The following is a 16,336-nucleotide window of genomic DNA, read 5'->3' as shown; positions in this document are numbered from 1 at the left end:
CAGCATTAAGTTTTCCACCTAGTCGCCAGTGTGTGCCCGCTCAGCAAATAGAACAAGCTTTATCCCATCTTACTCCCCCAACTTCATTTTGGAAAGACCATTTCCAGGAATAAAGATAATTCATTATTAGATTTTCAATTCTTAATACTGAGAACCCAGCAAAGGAATTTCTGCCAAAAGAAACAGTATGTTCTAGCACTGTTAACAGACACATGATAAAAACAAGCTTCTGTTCCCTCCCCCTCCATCAAGAGTTCAACTACACATCAACAGTTACATTTTTGCACCTGTCAATTCAGATAAACTAATGTTAATTCCTGTGACACACTTAAGAATGCAAAGCAGTGTGTAAAATATCATAACCTATCACAGCTAGAAAGTACTCAAAAGTTGCAGAACCCTATATTTTAACATAAATTCTGTGCATGTACACCATACAGGAAAATTCTCCTAAAGTTGTCTCTCTGGCATTAATTCTGCTCTATCTACTTAAATAAGTTACTGTTTAAACTTACCAAGTGATGAAAGAGGCTAGTTTACTTGACATATAACAGTGGTAAATTCAAATATACACCCAAATATTCTCTCTGCCATTTAATTTTATCATAAAACCTAACTTTTAAAATGTTGAATTTAGGACATTTCCATTTCCTAGGCAACATTTCCACTTTTAACAAAAGAACATAACTTCAATAAAGGATGAGAAAGGATAGTCTCTGAAAGCGAAGTCCTTTTAAATTAAGAAAGGAGGGAGGTAAGGGATAAAAAAGAAAGAAAAAACCATCCAGAGGTTAGAAAGAATAAAACATCTGTATGAACTGATATGAAATGACAGCTAAAAGACACTAGTAAGTAAAAAGAGCATGGTACATGACAGTATGAACAGTGTGTTTAGAAATATTTGTGAGTACTGTATGCATTCATACACATGGGATATCTGGAAAATTACCAAGACAAGAGGTAACAGTGGTTTCCTGGGGTTGGGGCAGGGCCAGGAACACAGGACTGGAGGCTGGAAGTCAAGAGCATGATTTACTACATCCTAACATATACTTTTTGAATTTTTTTAAACTTTTCCCATGTACATATGGTATTACCTTTAAAAAAAAAATTCTAGGGTGATAAGAACCCTATAATGATTTACAATCAAACTACATTCTTAAACAGTTCTATATCAAGGATCTAGAACTAGAAATACCATTTGACCCAGCCATCCCAAAGGATTATAATCATGCTGCTATAAAGACACATGCACACGGATGTTTACTGTGGCACTATTCACAATAGCAAAGACTTGTAACCAAACCAAATGTCCATCAATGATAGACGGGATTAAGAAAATGTGGAACACTATACAGCCATAAAAAAGGATGAGTTCATGTCCTTTGTAGGGACATGGATGAAGCTGGAAACCATCATTCTCAGCAAACATATCGCAAGGACAAAAAACCAAACACCGCATGTTCTCATTCATAGGTGGGAATTGAACAATGAGAACACTTGGACACAGGAAGGGGAACATCACACACTGGGGCCTGTGGTGGGGTAGAGGGAGAGGGGAAGGATAACATTAGGAGTTACACCTAACGTAATGTTAATGGGTGCAGCACACCAACATGGCACATGTACACATATGTAACAAATCTGCACGTTGTGCACATGTACCCCAGAACTTAAATTTTGAAAAAAGTCCGGGCGCGGTGGCTCACGTCTGTAATCCCAGACTTTGGGAGGCCGAGGCGGGCGGATCACGAGGTCAGGAGATCAAGACCATCCTGGCTAACACAGTGAAACCGTGTCTCTACTAAAAATACAAAAAATTAGCCGTGCGTGGTGGCGGGCTTCTGTAGTCCAGCTACTTGGGAGGCTGAGGCAGGAGAATGGCATAAACCCGGGAGGCGGAGCTTGCAGTTAGCCGAGATGGCGCCACTGAACTCCAGCCTGGGTGACAGAGTGAGACTCCGTCTCAAAAAAAAAAAAAAAAAAAAGTTCTATAATCATAGGATTAGAAAGAGGTTCCAGAGGGCTAGTCCTCTGTCCCAGGCAGGTCTGTACCTACACAATTCCATAAAGTGTTTTCTTCCCTGTTAAAGAGGCTAAATGAATAAAATTCAGGTCCTGCCTCGGCCAACTGTAATTCTAACTACAAACAAAGTGAATTTAGAGGCCAGGCGCAGTGGCTCACGCCTATAATCTCAGCACTTTAGGAGGCCAAGGCGGGTGGATCACGAACACGGTCAGATTGAGACCATCCTGGCTAAAACGGTGAAACCCCGTCTCTACTAAAAAAAAAAAAAAAAAAAAAAATTAGCCGGGTGTGGTGGCAGGTGCCTGTGGTCCCACCTACTTGAGAGGCTGCGGCAGGAGAATGGCGGGAACCCGGTAGGCGGAGCTTGCAGTCAGTGGAGATCATGCCACTGCACTCTAGCCTGGGCGACAGAGTGAGACTCCGTTTCAAAAAAAAAAAAAAAGGTGAATTTAGAGGTATAAGGGAATTTTATAAAAGCAGTCTCATTTAATTTAATCCAATCTTACTGGGCATCCTTTTAAAATTCCTATCAATTAGCCGGGCACAGTGCCTCAGGCCTATAATCCCAGCACTTCAGGCAAGCCGAGGTGGGCGGATCACGAAGTCAGGAGATCGAGGCCATCCTGGCCCATCTCTACTAAAAATACAAAAATTAGCTGGGCGTGGCGGCGCATGCCTGTAATTCCAGCTACTCAGGAGGCTGAGGCAGGAGAATCGCTTGAACCCGGGAGGCAGAGGTTGCAGTGAGCTGAGATTGCGCCACTGTACTTCCAGCCTGGCAACAGAGCTAGATTCCGTTTCAAAAAATTTAAAAATATATATATATATCCTTATCAATCCACTCACATCAAGATTTCTACTAAGAAATCATCTCTTTACATTTCCAAATTAAATGATACAATAAACCTTCTAATTTGGTGGGCTATGCCAGTATTCACCAAATTAAAACAGTAAAATATAAAGGTACAACAAAATAATTCTAGATTTAAGGGAATACAGTCTACAAGCAAAGGTCTAAAAAAAAAACGAGTATGCATATATTTACTATGTTACTTTTCTTACCAGAAATTTTACAGGAAGTAATGCAAATTTGAGTCAGCATGGTTTCTACAATCAGTCAACATGAAAGCCTAATAATGTAATATACAACTAGAACCTTGCAACAATTTTTTCCTAAAGCAAATTCCCTTCATGTCAATAGCCACTTTTATTTCCCCTTAAAATAAGTATAAAAAAATCTAATCTGTCAACAGTAAATAATTTATCCTCCTGAAGAGCTAGGCATTTTCCTCAAATTCTTTCATTAATTCAAATATTTACAGAACATGTACTATGGGTCACATACTCTTACAGGTGCAAGAGCTGTAAGCAAAACAAAAATTTCTGTCGGGATGGATCTTACACTGGGCAGAAAAAAAGAAATAAAAATGTCACTGCTCTGGAGAAAAATTTGAAGTAGGGGAATTAGCAGTGCCAGAGGGAGGGGGGTTCCAATTTTAAATAAGGCTAACAGGAAAGGCTTCACTGAAAAAAGTGACTTTTTATCCAAGAGCTGAGAGTGTGAGCCAAACAGGTATTTGGGGGAGCATTTTAGGCAGAGGATTAACTGCTGCAAAGGTTATGAGGTGGGGACAAGCTTAGAGTATGCTAGGAACAAGGGAACCAATGCTACTGGAACAGAGAGTACAATGGAATGAATAGAGTCAGAGAAATAAAAGCCTTATAGGCCACTAAAAGCATTTGATTTTGATTCAGAGAATGATGCCTCTCCAAATGAAGCCAATGAAAGGTTTCACTCAAGAGTGACAACTCAAAGCCATAAAAAATAATGAAATCATGTCCTTTGCAGCAACATGGATGCAGCTGAAGGCCATTATCGTAAGCAAATTAACGCAGGAACAGAAAACCAAATACCGCATGTTCTCACTTATAAGTGGGAGCTAAACACTGAGTACACATAGACTCAAAGAGGGGAACAATAGACACTGGGGGCCACTTGAGGGTGGAGGGTGAGAGGAGGGTGGGGGCTGAAAAACTACTTATCAGGTACTGTGCTCGCTAGCTGGTGACGAGGTGACAAAATCATCTGTACACCAACCCGAGCGACATTCAATTTACCCATGTGACAAACCTGCACATGTACACGCTGACCCTAACATAAAAGCTAAAAAAGGAGGGAAAAAAAGAGTGACAACTTAGGTTTTACAAAGGATCACTCTATCTGCTATGTCATTACAAAAATTGTAAGGGTGGAAGCAAGGAGACTAGTAGAGATAATGGTAGCCTAGACCAGGGTAACAGCAGGAGGGAAGATATGAAGGGGTCAGTTTCAAGATATACTTTGATGTGGGATTTGTCCACAGACTGGATATAGAGTTATGAAAAACAGTAAAGGCTCTGAGTAACTACAGAACTTGTGGAGTCTAACTTAACATTCAGAGACTACTCAGACAATAGATTGTAAAATCTTCTCAACCATCAAAGTAGTAGGGAAATTACTCTGTAAAATGCTACTGTACCTACTGTATTTTGACCACTTGGGGGAAAAAAGTGTCTGAAAACTTGTAAGCTAAAAAAAAAATCTCGCCTTTACTAATTAAACACTCATCTTCTGATTAACTGGTCTCAAACTGAAAATTTATTCATCTCTTATGACCTACTGCCAAATCAAGTAGATAGAACAACAGTTCTATCTTTCTTTTTTTTTTTTGGAGACGGAGTCTCGCTCTGTCGCCCAGGCTGGAGTGCAGTGGTGCGATCTTGGTTTACTGCAACCTCTGCCTCCTGAGTTCAAGCAATTCTCCTGCCTCGACCTCCCAAGTAGCTGGGATTACAGGTGTACACCACCATACCTGGCTAATTTTTGTATTTTTAGTAGAGACAGGGTTTCACCATGTTGGTCAGGCTGGTCTCGACCTCCTGACCTTGTGATCTGCTGGCCTCGGGCGTCCCAAAGTGCTGGGATTACAGGCGTGAGCCACCACGCCCTGCCAGAAAAACAGTTCTATCTATCCTCTGCGCTACCTTTGTTTGTCCCTCTACTGTTCCATTTGCCAAACTAAAATTGAATAATCTAGCTCCTTGAAACTTAGATTTAAATTAATATTAGTTTTCCTCCCTATCCACAACAACTACAGTACTAGGAAGTTGATAAAGAGGTATCAATTTAATTCTACACAAATTAGAATCCAAAATGTCAGTGAATAAGCCAAAAAAAGATGCTTTTTTACTGTTAAAAAAAATTTTTTGGCTGGGTGCGGTGGCTCATGCCGGTAATCCCAGCACTTTGGAAGGCCAAGACGGGCGGATCACCTGAGGTCAGGAGTTCGAGACCAGCCTGGCCAACATGGCAAAACCCTGTCTCTACTAAAAATACAAAAATTAGCCAGGCGTGGTGGGTGCCTGTAGTCCCAGCTTAGGAGGCTGAGAAAGAAGAATTGCTTGAATCCGGGAGGCGGAGGTTGCAGTGAGCCAAGATCACGCCACTGTACTCCAGCCTGGGCGAAAGAGCAAAACTTCGTCTCAAAAAGAAAAAAAAAAATTTCATAGTTACTCCCTTGGTTATTCCCACTTTTCCACTTCCTCATTTAAGGAGGGAACTCGAGACTCAAGTTCCAGTACAGAAATCAATAATCAGTTCTATAAAAAGAAATCATGACCTTGATGGTGGGAAAATGTCTTAACATTTCAAAACCAGTAGAAGATACATGGCCAGCCACTCAGAAAGGTAAGGGAAGCAATTAGTCAACAATCGCACCTGCTTCTGAGAACAGTGACAGTTATTCACTGAAGTCCTGTGGGTCCTGTTCCCACCAAAATGAAAAGGGAGTGGTTTTTAGATGTGCATGTACCCTGGTGATTAACAGTTGTACTTTTCTAGTAATTTTTACCTCTACAAATAACTAAAAGACAAAAATTGCATTAAATATTTTCAGGCCACACTTAAAAATATTTCCTTTACAATTTTGTACTCCATTTTTCCTCTAAAGATTTGCAATTCTCAAAACGAAATCTCTTGTCCCAAAATGGTATTTTCCTTTCATAAATAAAATTTAAATGCAGGTTAACACCACTATGGCCAACGCTGACTTTCTCTTTAAAAAGTATTTGAATAGCACTGGTAATAACATTTAAAAATCCTAACAGCACAATCCTAATATTGAGTATTAATCTAATTGTTTTCAGTTAATCTTCTAAAAATTACATTAAATAGTTCTACTAAATGGATTCTATTCATCAATAATTTTGTGATAAAAGTATCATGGCTATCTTTTCTATGGGGTTTATGTTTAAAGACTTTATGTGCATTTTAAGACTCCCAAGCCCCTTTATTATAAAGTTTAGGCACATTCTTTTCCTAAATAACTTTGGTAACCTTCTTAAGGATAGGAACTATCTCCAATTCAGTTGCTTCCCCAAAAAGTTAAATCCTAACATTTGTTTTCTTTCCTCCTCCCATCCTACTTTCTTTAATCTCAAAAGGCTAATTTTCTCAGAGAACAACTTAAGTCTTAATCATTTTAATTTAGTTTCCAACATCACTATACGTACATTAACCCAAGAACCACTGAATCAATAATTTCATTAATAAATAACTTAAGATTCTGAACTTCAATTGTAATAAAGCAAATTCAGTAGTAAAAATCCAAAAAAACACCTGGATTCAGCCTGTTAACACCACACTGAAATGTTTTCTGAGCTGTATCAGGACAGTTAGAATGACTGTAACAGCTGCAAGTTCCCTGAGGTTGCAAAATAGATACTTGGGAAAGGTTATTTGAATCACCTTTCAAAATAACCTACAGCACAGGAGCAGCATGCAAAGTAAAAACTTTCAGGCTATTGCTCACATTGTTTCAAATATACTGTGTCTCAGAACTTAGTAGTCTACAGGTCAACTTAACTCTTTTCATTTCCCCATTTTGTCAAATGTACTGGGCATATTTAAAGGTCCTGTTCCAGCATTAACCCCCAAAGAGAGGGAGGGAAACTCTCTATGGACAAGACACAGAATAAAAACATCCCAAAATACATCTTGTCAGCATAAATTACTTTGTTTGAGCCCCAGAAATGTTTCTGCTGCTCAGGCACTCTGGTCCAAGTTTCCCCTATAACTGGGTAAGTTACACTTCACTTCTTCTCCTAAACTTGCTTTTTATAAATTACATTACAGTTCACAGACATATGTTTGTGTACTGGGTATAATACAAGATAAACAGTCAAGAATCCAAATCATTCTATTTGAAGCTGCTGGTGGCCTTTTAAAATGTACTGTCTATCCACTAATTGTCCAATAATGGCATACTTCCACAAAACACAGTAACATTACGATCTTTAAAAACCACACAGTGAAAGTAAATATTTCATACTACATATTAACGTGAAATAAAAATGGTGAAATAACTCTATAATGCCATGTCAAGGAGTTATTCTTTACTCACTAGCTTAGTTCAACATGGATTAACCTTCCTTTTCTTCCTTTTTTTTTTTTTGAGATGGAGTCTCACTCTGTCGCCCAGGCTGGGGTGCAGTGGCCGGATCTCAGCTCACTGCAAGCTCCGCCTCCTGGGTTTACGCCATTCTCCTGCCTCAGCCTCCCAAGTAGCTGGGACTACAAGCGCCCACCACCTCGCCCTGCTAGTTTTTTGTGTTTTTTTAGTAGAGTCGGGGTTTCACCGTGTTAGCCAGGATGGTCTCGATCTCCTGACCTTGTGATCCGCCCGTCTCGGCCTCCCAAAGTGCTGGGATCCTTTTCTTTCTAATTAAAGAATGCAAAATTCAATCTTTCTCGTCCTCTTCCTCCAAATGTTTACTGAGACGAGGGACAATATGTCACCTCTGAATTATACCAAAATGCAGCACAGCCAATCTTCGAACAAGCATTTGCAGAGATGTGTGCACATCATACAAACACTATCCAGGATCAAGCTCCTAGAAGAATCAACGTGGGTGAAAAATGCTTGATTGGTATTAAGTTTTCATATTAACACCATATATTTTAAAGATACAAAGTAAGCGTGAGAAGAATGGAATAGGATTAAGGCTTCTGAAGAAAGGTAAAACTTTTATAATAGAAAACTGGTAGAAACAGTGAAGAATCATGGTAGTGTGACGTGAGAAAGGGCTTAGTCTTTGGTTAGATAACTCTGGAGAAGTCTTGACCAGGCTGAGAATTTCAGACCAATTCAAATGCAATAAAAGCTCTAAGGAATTTAAAAGCAGAATAGTGGTAAAAAGCAAGTCTTTGCTCACTGAGAAAGAGAGCAAATATTGCCGTATTTATGTGCCTCCTCTGATCTACTGAGCAAGCAGCTCCATAATCACCAAAAAGCTTAACAAAAATATTCTTTCAACTTACTAAATCGTAGTCAACAGATAATGAGTTTAACTAAATTCTACCCGTTGATGACCTCCAAATGAAGACCCCATCTAAAAAAACAATTGAGAATACAGTCTGTGACTTGTATTTAAAGTACTTTTCACCCAGAAAGACCAAATTTGCATAACTTAAACTAATCACCAAAAGGAAACTTGTTTGTAACCACACATGTGGAATGAAAATAATGTCACTAGAATCTATTGTTTCTCCATCATATCCTTCTCTAGTTGCTGACAAATCCTGCTGGTGACTCATATCCTTCTGCATTAACCAGTCTCTCCGTTTCCTAATGAAAGGCTTTTCACCAATAATGGAAAATACAATACGCAACTATTTGTTCTGCTACTAAAAACAAATACAAACGTGTACATAAATCCAATTTACAAATACTGTGGTGATACAACCTAGTGAATGTTTCCTGTAAAACAGTGGGGAAAATAAAAAGATGGTCAAATTTAAACAAAAACTAAAGGACAACTGGAAGAAAACAGACCTGATTGTGAATTTGAATTCCTGTCAAACAATACATTTAGTTAACAGCCAACATATCTGACCACCGCAGAAATAAAAATATAAAGTAATTTATCTGATCTGCTAAAACAAATATATCATGTGTACATTTTATTCCAAAAGAATTAAAGTTTTGAGAAGAATAAAATTTCAAATAAAAAATACTATGAGAGAAATTAAATACACCACTTCTCTAAAGGTAAAGACTGTTCTAATGTTCAAAATATTTTTTCAAACCAGACTCAACTAGCAAAAAAAGGGTCACAAAAAAGCCTAATCTTAAAATTCTCAACAATTTAAAAAGCCAACATTGTGTAATGTCAATTTATATTCAAATGATGAAAATTTAGTGTCTAGGCCACTTAAAATGAAGTGGATGCTGTGTTAATGTAACCTGTGGGCAAGAAAATCAGTATAGGCAAACAAAAACCATCTATATTCAAGTCACATAAAAATATCCGTATAGTGGCTCACGCCTTAATTCCAGCACTTTGGGAGACCAAGACGGGCGGATCACGAGGTCAGGAGATCGAGACCTTCCTGGATAATACGGTGAAACCCCCGTCTCTACTAAAAGTACAAAAAAACTAGCCAGGCGTAGTGGCAGGCGCCTGTAGTCCCAGGTACTCAGGAGGTTGAGGCAGGAGAATGGCGTGAACCCGGGAGGCGGAGCTTGCAGTGAGCCGAGATCGCGCCACCGCACTCCAGCCTGGGCGACTGAGCAAGACTCTGTCTCAAAAAAAGTAAAAAATATATATATATATATAATATATATAATATACATATATATAATATACATAATATATAATAGATATTATATATTATATATGTATATCATATATTTTATATATTATATATGTATATTATATATTACACATGTATATTATATATATATTATATATTATATATGTATAATATATATTATATATGTATATTACATATATTATATATGTATATTATATATTATATATGTATAATATATATTATATATGTATATTATATATATTATATATGTATATAAAATCCGTATAATCTGTCAACTCCTCACAGTCATTTTTCTGGGAAAGATTTCAGAGTCCTGTAAATCTACACTGACTGAACAAACAGTGCAGGAAAGGAGTCATTCTCTCACCTGAGTCCTGGTAACTCCACAATGGGGAACTGTGGAAAGCAGACAGCATTGCTGTGCAGCTTCTTTCATGGAGGTGCTAGGGTAGTGACAGTTTCTGGTTGAGCCTAGACCTCTACCACTCCAAAGAGCAAAAAGATTTTCACACAATATGTACCTCAGCTCTACACTAAACAACCTAAAAGGCTTCAAGTGCTAAGACAGTGGCCAGGGAGTCAAGGGAGCCCATAGAATGAGCCCATAGAATAGAATTCAGCCAATAAAACAAAGGATAATGAGATAAAGCTAACTGCCACCTCAATACGTAGTAACAGTTCAAAAGATGAAAATGGCAAAAAGATTTTTTCTTTTTTTTTGAGACCGGGTCTCCCTGTCTCCCAGGCTAGACTATAGTGGCGCAATCTTGGCTCACTTCAGCCTTGACCTCCCAGGCTCCAGTGATCCTTTCAACTTCAGCCTCCCGAGTAGCTGGAACTACAGGCTCATGCCATATGCCTGGCTAGTTTTTGTATTTTTTGTAGAGATGGTGTCTCTATGTTGCCCAGGCTGGTCTCGAATTCCTGGCCTCAAGTGATCCTCCTGTGTCTGCCTCCCAAAATGAGCCACTGTGCCTAGCCAAGACTTTTCTAATATTCACAGATTAAGAGACTCAAATCACCATCTCCCAAAGTAATTATAACTGGTGGCATCCACTGTTCAACAGAGGTTTAAGAACTTTAAGTCCCTAAAAGGAAAAAAAAAAAATTATTCGCTGCTATCTATTGATAATCTTTAACCTAGATTCTAAAACCTGGGATTTAATAATCAAATCCCGGTACTTTGGGAGGCCAAGGCGAGCAGCTCGCGCCTGAGCTCAGGGATTCAAGACCAGCCTGGGTAACATAGCAAAACCCTGCCTCTACTAAAAATACAAAAATTAGTGGGACATGGTGGCGCACACCTATAATCCCAGCTGAAGCAGGACAATCGCTTGAACCTAGGAGGTGAAGGCTGCAGTGAGCTGAGGTCGCACTACTGCACTCCAGCCTGGGCAACAGAGTAAGACTCTGTCTGGAAAAAAAAACAACAACAATCTATCTATAAATAAATGTCCTCATCTGTAAAGCTAACAGAATACTACTTACAGGATTATTGAATTTTAAATGAGACAATACATGATTTGGCATAAGAAAGGAACGTGGAAACCTAAACCCTAAAAGTGTAATACTGAACTTTACCAGTACCCCAAGATCTCTACCATCACGCTATTCAATAAACATAACTAAGTCCGTCATGTTAAAACTAGATCCCATCTTCTATTCAACAAATATAGCTGATGGACTAGCACCCAAATAAATCAACCAAACTTAGTTTCACAAAAACTTAAGCTTCATTCTTCCAAGACCAAGAGCAACAGCTAAAAACGTATGCACCTGCTCCCTCTGCATCTTGTTTGTAAATACATTAGTTTTCTAGGCTTCACTGGTTACCAATCCCCACATTACAACAAAAAGGAAAAAGTATATTCAAATCCTGTAAAATAAATCCGCACTAAATTTCAACTTTGTGTCTGAAAATTGTAAAGTGTTCCTTAATTACTGCATAAGGAAATACTACCTTTATCGGACAAAATGAATAAAAAGTTAATTCTTAAGAAAAATAAATCCAATTTACCTTGTTTGAAATTTTTTTCAAGTCAACTATATATGGGGCTCTCATACTATGTTTCTTCAAAGCTACATACAAAAGTATTCAAACATTTACTCTTCCCAGTGCTACAAAGTTCAATGATGTTGTAAATGGTTTCTGCCTATAAATTTGGTTTGTTCAAATTAAATATTACTTGACTGACTCAGAGGGAGTGGCCTGACTTTTGCTGTTCTGAGTCAGAAAATACCCCGTTCAGCAGTTCGAAACTATTTTTCCATCTATAAAGGTGTTCAAAAATGCCAGCCTTTTCCAGCTACAAAATCTGTTGCCTTAGTAGAAAGATCTTAGTGGCAATAATACCTTGAATCTGTAGTTCAATTTATAATTAACAAAATGCTTTCACATGTGTATTCTCACGTATTCTGATTTAAGTGTCCCACACGGCTCAACAGAGAAACTTTCATACAGTGGTTAAGTTCTAGTTCGTTCTTGGCCCCAATAAATATATTCTCTTTTTTCCAAAAAATAAAACATAAAAGGCTGTTGCACTTCTTTAATCAGACTTCTCTCACGCAAACATATCCCAGGTGCCTCATAAAAACTGTCTCAAAGCACACACCTGGGGCCCCAAGAGAGTTTCAAGGCAGCATCTCCCCCCACATAAAAGCCTAGCTTAGCCCCAAAGAGCCTCCAGTCAGCATCTCCTAAATGATCCCCTTGCCTCCAGCCTTCTCCATTAGTTTCAACAGCTCTCCTAAGTACAAGCTGCTAGGTCATCATGTGGATGAGAAACCTCAATGTAAGACGAGCTATTGAGAAAGCTGTATGATGTATTGGAAAAATCAACGGCTTTGGAGTCAAAGACCTGGATTTTTAATCCAGCACTAATTCTTATTATCTGTGTGACCTGGGATAAGTTACTTAACCTTTTGAGTTTCTGTATCTCTTCTTCTCACCACTGTAAATCCATGGGAGCTCATCGCTGTATCCCTAGTGCCGGGCAAACAGAAGTGGTTCAAAATAAGCCAAATGGATGCAAATGAAGATACCACCTTTCTTGTAGTTGCGAGAATTAAATGAATATAAAAAGCACCTGTAGCGCAGTAGGCAATTAACACTAATTAATTCCTTCCCTCACTGAATAGTCACAATACTATTTACTATTTCTTTCTTATTTTTTGAGAGAGGGTCTCACTGGCTCACCGCAGCCTTGACTTCCTGAACTCAGAAGTTCCTCTCACCTCAGCCTCCAGGATAGCTGGAACTACCGGCACATACTACCATGCCTAACTTTTGTATTTTCTGTAGAAATGAAGTCACCATATTGCCCAGGCTGGTCTTGAACTCCTGGGCTCAATCGATCCTCCTGCCTCAGTCTCCCAAAGCGCTAGGATTACAGGCGTGAGCCACCTCGCTCAGCCGAAAAATATAATTTCTAACTTTAATTACACATCAATGATTTTGCCTGTAATTCTATTATGTTCACGATCAAGGACCACCCTCGCGCCTGTTAATCCCAGCACTTTGGGAGGCCAAGGCAGGTGAATCAGTGGCGGTCAGGAGTTCGAGACCAGCCTGGCCAACAAGGTGAAACCCCGTCTCTACTAAAAATATGAAAATTAGCTGGGTGTGGTGGCACACACTTGTATTCTCAGCTACTTGGGAGGCTGAGGCGGGAGATTACTTGAACCTGGGAAGCCTGGGCAACAGAGTGAGACTCCATCTCAAAAAACAAAACCAAAAACAAAAGGACCATACCACTTTTTGCTTATACTGAAAGACTAACTTCTAAGAGACAATTGTTTTTAAGATAACATCATTTTTAATATTATATCAAAGTGTAAAATCCCTATCGAGGTACTACTCTTCATCAAGAATCCCTACTTTTACAACTCAAGAATGGGAAAAGTCCATGACAATAATTAGTCCATCCATTATGAAACTTAAAAACGCCAAGATCAGAATACCAGCAAACAACTTCTCACCATCTTCACCAATACAATGGTGTGCTGGCAAGTGATTCTGAAGCCCTGATAATGTGTCATTCTGCATCCTTAATTTCCTTTTGCACATTCGGCAAGGCATAACTTCACTCACTTCCCTCTGAAACTATTCTGTTACAGAGCATGACAGCAAGTACCATATTCCAACTCAGCAGTGGTTGTAGTTCGGTGACTCCAGACAAACATTTGCTGAATGCCTACAGTGACACTAGAACTGCGGGTCACTGCTAATTTCTTGACAAATTCCAGGAAATAATAAAGTAGCCTACAGTTCAATTTACCTAACAATAAAATACTCTTCACCTGAAAAACTAGCAATACTTTACAAAAGTTTATGCTCCTGAACACTCTACAGGCCAGAGTGTAGGATCTTGGGCAACAAACAAACTTCTTTTCGTTAGCTCTCAGGGACCCCAGACTAGGATAGGATGGCATCCTTGACAAATTTGAAAATTTACTTTTAAGTCATGAAACGTGGGTGAAAAAAACGTATAGAACAACAACAAAAAAACACACACCATCTTTTCTGGGGGAAAAAAAATTAAAATGCCAGAGCCAGAAGATCATAGTGCCACTAGGAGAAACTTATACCCCCTTTCCTCAAACTTGAACCTGAGGACCCAGGGACAAGATGCTCCCGGAAAGAACTCCCTAACCCAACACACCACAGTTCACTATAGCCACACACAAAGACGAAGGGGAAGGGCCTCCAGGATGCCTGCTCACACACTGGACACACGCCGGCACACCCTGCCACACTCCCGCCTCTGACACACACCTTCTCACCGACACACACCACGTTCTCCCCCTACACTCACCCGCTCTCTACCACACTCTCAACTCTCTCCTCCCCCACTTCTCACTCATGTACCCCCACCCCTCATGCCCACACACTCCCCGCACACCCATACCCTCCCTCGCCTTCACCCACACTCCCCCAACATCGACACTGCCCCCCGACCCGCTCCCACTCCCCCCACCTCCTCGCACGGACACTCAGCCCTGTCCCCCACTCACACGCCCTCCCTTCACCAACTCACACTCTCCCCCACGCTCGCACAGCTCTCCCCCTTCCACACACACGAGCCCGCGCCTCGCTCACCCACCCTCGCTCCCCCGCCCCGGCCCGGCCCTCCTTCCGGGGACGTGTCTCCGGCCTGTACTAATGGCTGCGGCGCCTCCCGCCCTCCCCTTCCCCGAGGCCCCCGGCGCCGGCGCGGGGGCCGCCCGGGAGGGGCGCACTCACGCTGGCGAGCTGGGGACTGGGCATTGAAGTCCGGCGGCGGCGGGAGCGAGGAGGCGCCTCTCTCCTCAGTCACCTCGGCGGCGGCGGCGGCGGCGGTAGCGGTGGCGGCGGCGGCGACGACTCCCCCCCAGCCTCGGCGCGCGACACCCGGCCCGGCCCGGCGGCGGCGGCGGCGCGTCTCCACGAGTCCGTCTTGCTGCTGCTGCTGCGGTCGCCGCTGAGTCTCCTGCTGCCGCCGCTGCCCCCGCTGCCGCCGCTGCCCTGTGGCGTCGCCTCGCGCCGTGCCCGGCCGCCGCTGCCGCTCCAGCCGCTCCCGGACGGACGACGGTTACAGCCCGGCCGATCGCGCCGCCGCCACCACCGCTGCGCGCGCAGCCGGAACCAGCTCCCGCCGCCGCCCCTCAGGGGGCGCTGCGGGGCGCGGCTCAAGGGGCAGCTGACCCGCCCTCCGCGTTCGCTGACTGGCTGGCCGGCCGGCTCGCGGGCGGTTGGGCCCGCCCACCTGCCCCGCGGGGCGCTGACCCACTGCCCTGGGCGCCTCCCCCCGCTCCTCCTCCTGGTGGTTCGTTCCGCTCCGCACTCCGGGCTACGGAAGGCGAGTCCATGTGACCGGGGAGGGAAAGGCAGAACGTGGCCTGAGGAGTCGTTCGCCCACGCTGCGCCCCGCCCATCCGCACCTGGGCTGGGTCGAGGGCCTGCAGCCGAAGTGTGACCTGCAAGGTCGAAGGGTTCTTTCTCGCTCCTAGGCCGTCAGGCCTGGAGTCAGATCCTGATGGGACAGGGTGGCCACCAAGTCCTGTGCTTGGGGATTTCCAACTCAGAAGTGGGAACCTGGGCAGCTCAGTTCTTGGCTGCCCTTCCTGAGGCCCCAAATAAATGGCGTGTGCATCTTCGTGGAGGATATTAATACGCCACCCCCGGCTCTGCCCACAAGACACACACACATCCTAAGAACTGTCCCTGACAAGCCAAAATTCAGACTTTCAGGATGTAGGATCTTGGGCAAGTGATTCCCTCTCTCCAAGTATTGTCAACTATAAAGTGGAAATAATAATCAACAACCTCATGGGCTCTTTCACGATCGATGATAAGGTATGAAAACGCTTGAGAAAGGCCGGGCACGGTGGCTCATGCCTGTAATCCCAGCACTCTGGGAGGCCAAGGCGGGCAGATCACTAGGTCAGGAGTTCGAGACCAGCCTGGCCAACATAGTGGAACCCTGTCTCTACTAAAAATACAAAATTAGCCGGGCATGGTGGTGCGCACCTGTAATCCCAGCCACTCGGGAGGTTGAGGCAGGATAATCGCTTGAACCCAGGAGGTGGAGGTTGCAGTGAGCAAAGGTCACGCCACTGCACTCCAACCTGGGCGACAGAGCAGGACTCCATCTCAAAAAAAAAGGAAAACAAAA

General features: G+C 42.2%; 1 protein-coding gene across 2 annotated transcripts in view; it reads right to left on the bottom strand.

The window, feature by feature from the left end:
• PTP4A2 (protein tyrosine phosphatase 4A2) overlaps positions 1-15,290 on the bottom strand; it is a 30,719-nt gene extending 15,429 nt beyond the window's left edge. Inside the window, exon 1 of one of the 2 annotated variants that reach the window (XM_023219363.2) lies at positions 14,926-15,290. The gene's annotated coding sequence lies outside the window, so the exon portion shown is untranslated. The remainder of the gene's footprint in view (positions 1-14,925) is intronic. The other variant, XM_023219364.2, reaches the window with a different exon arrangement.
• Between the last annotated feature and the right edge of the window lie 1,046 nt (positions 15,291-16,336).

The sequence above is a fragment of the Piliocolobus tephrosceles genome, chromosome 1, assembly GCF_002776525.5.
Source record: "Piliocolobus tephrosceles isolate RC106 chromosome 1, ASM277652v3, whole genome shotgun sequence".
In the NCBI taxonomy this organism is placed as follows: Eukaryota; Metazoa; Chordata; class Mammalia; order Primates; family Cercopithecidae; genus Piliocolobus; species Piliocolobus tephrosceles.
This window is presented reverse-complemented; position numbering and strand designations above follow the sequence as displayed.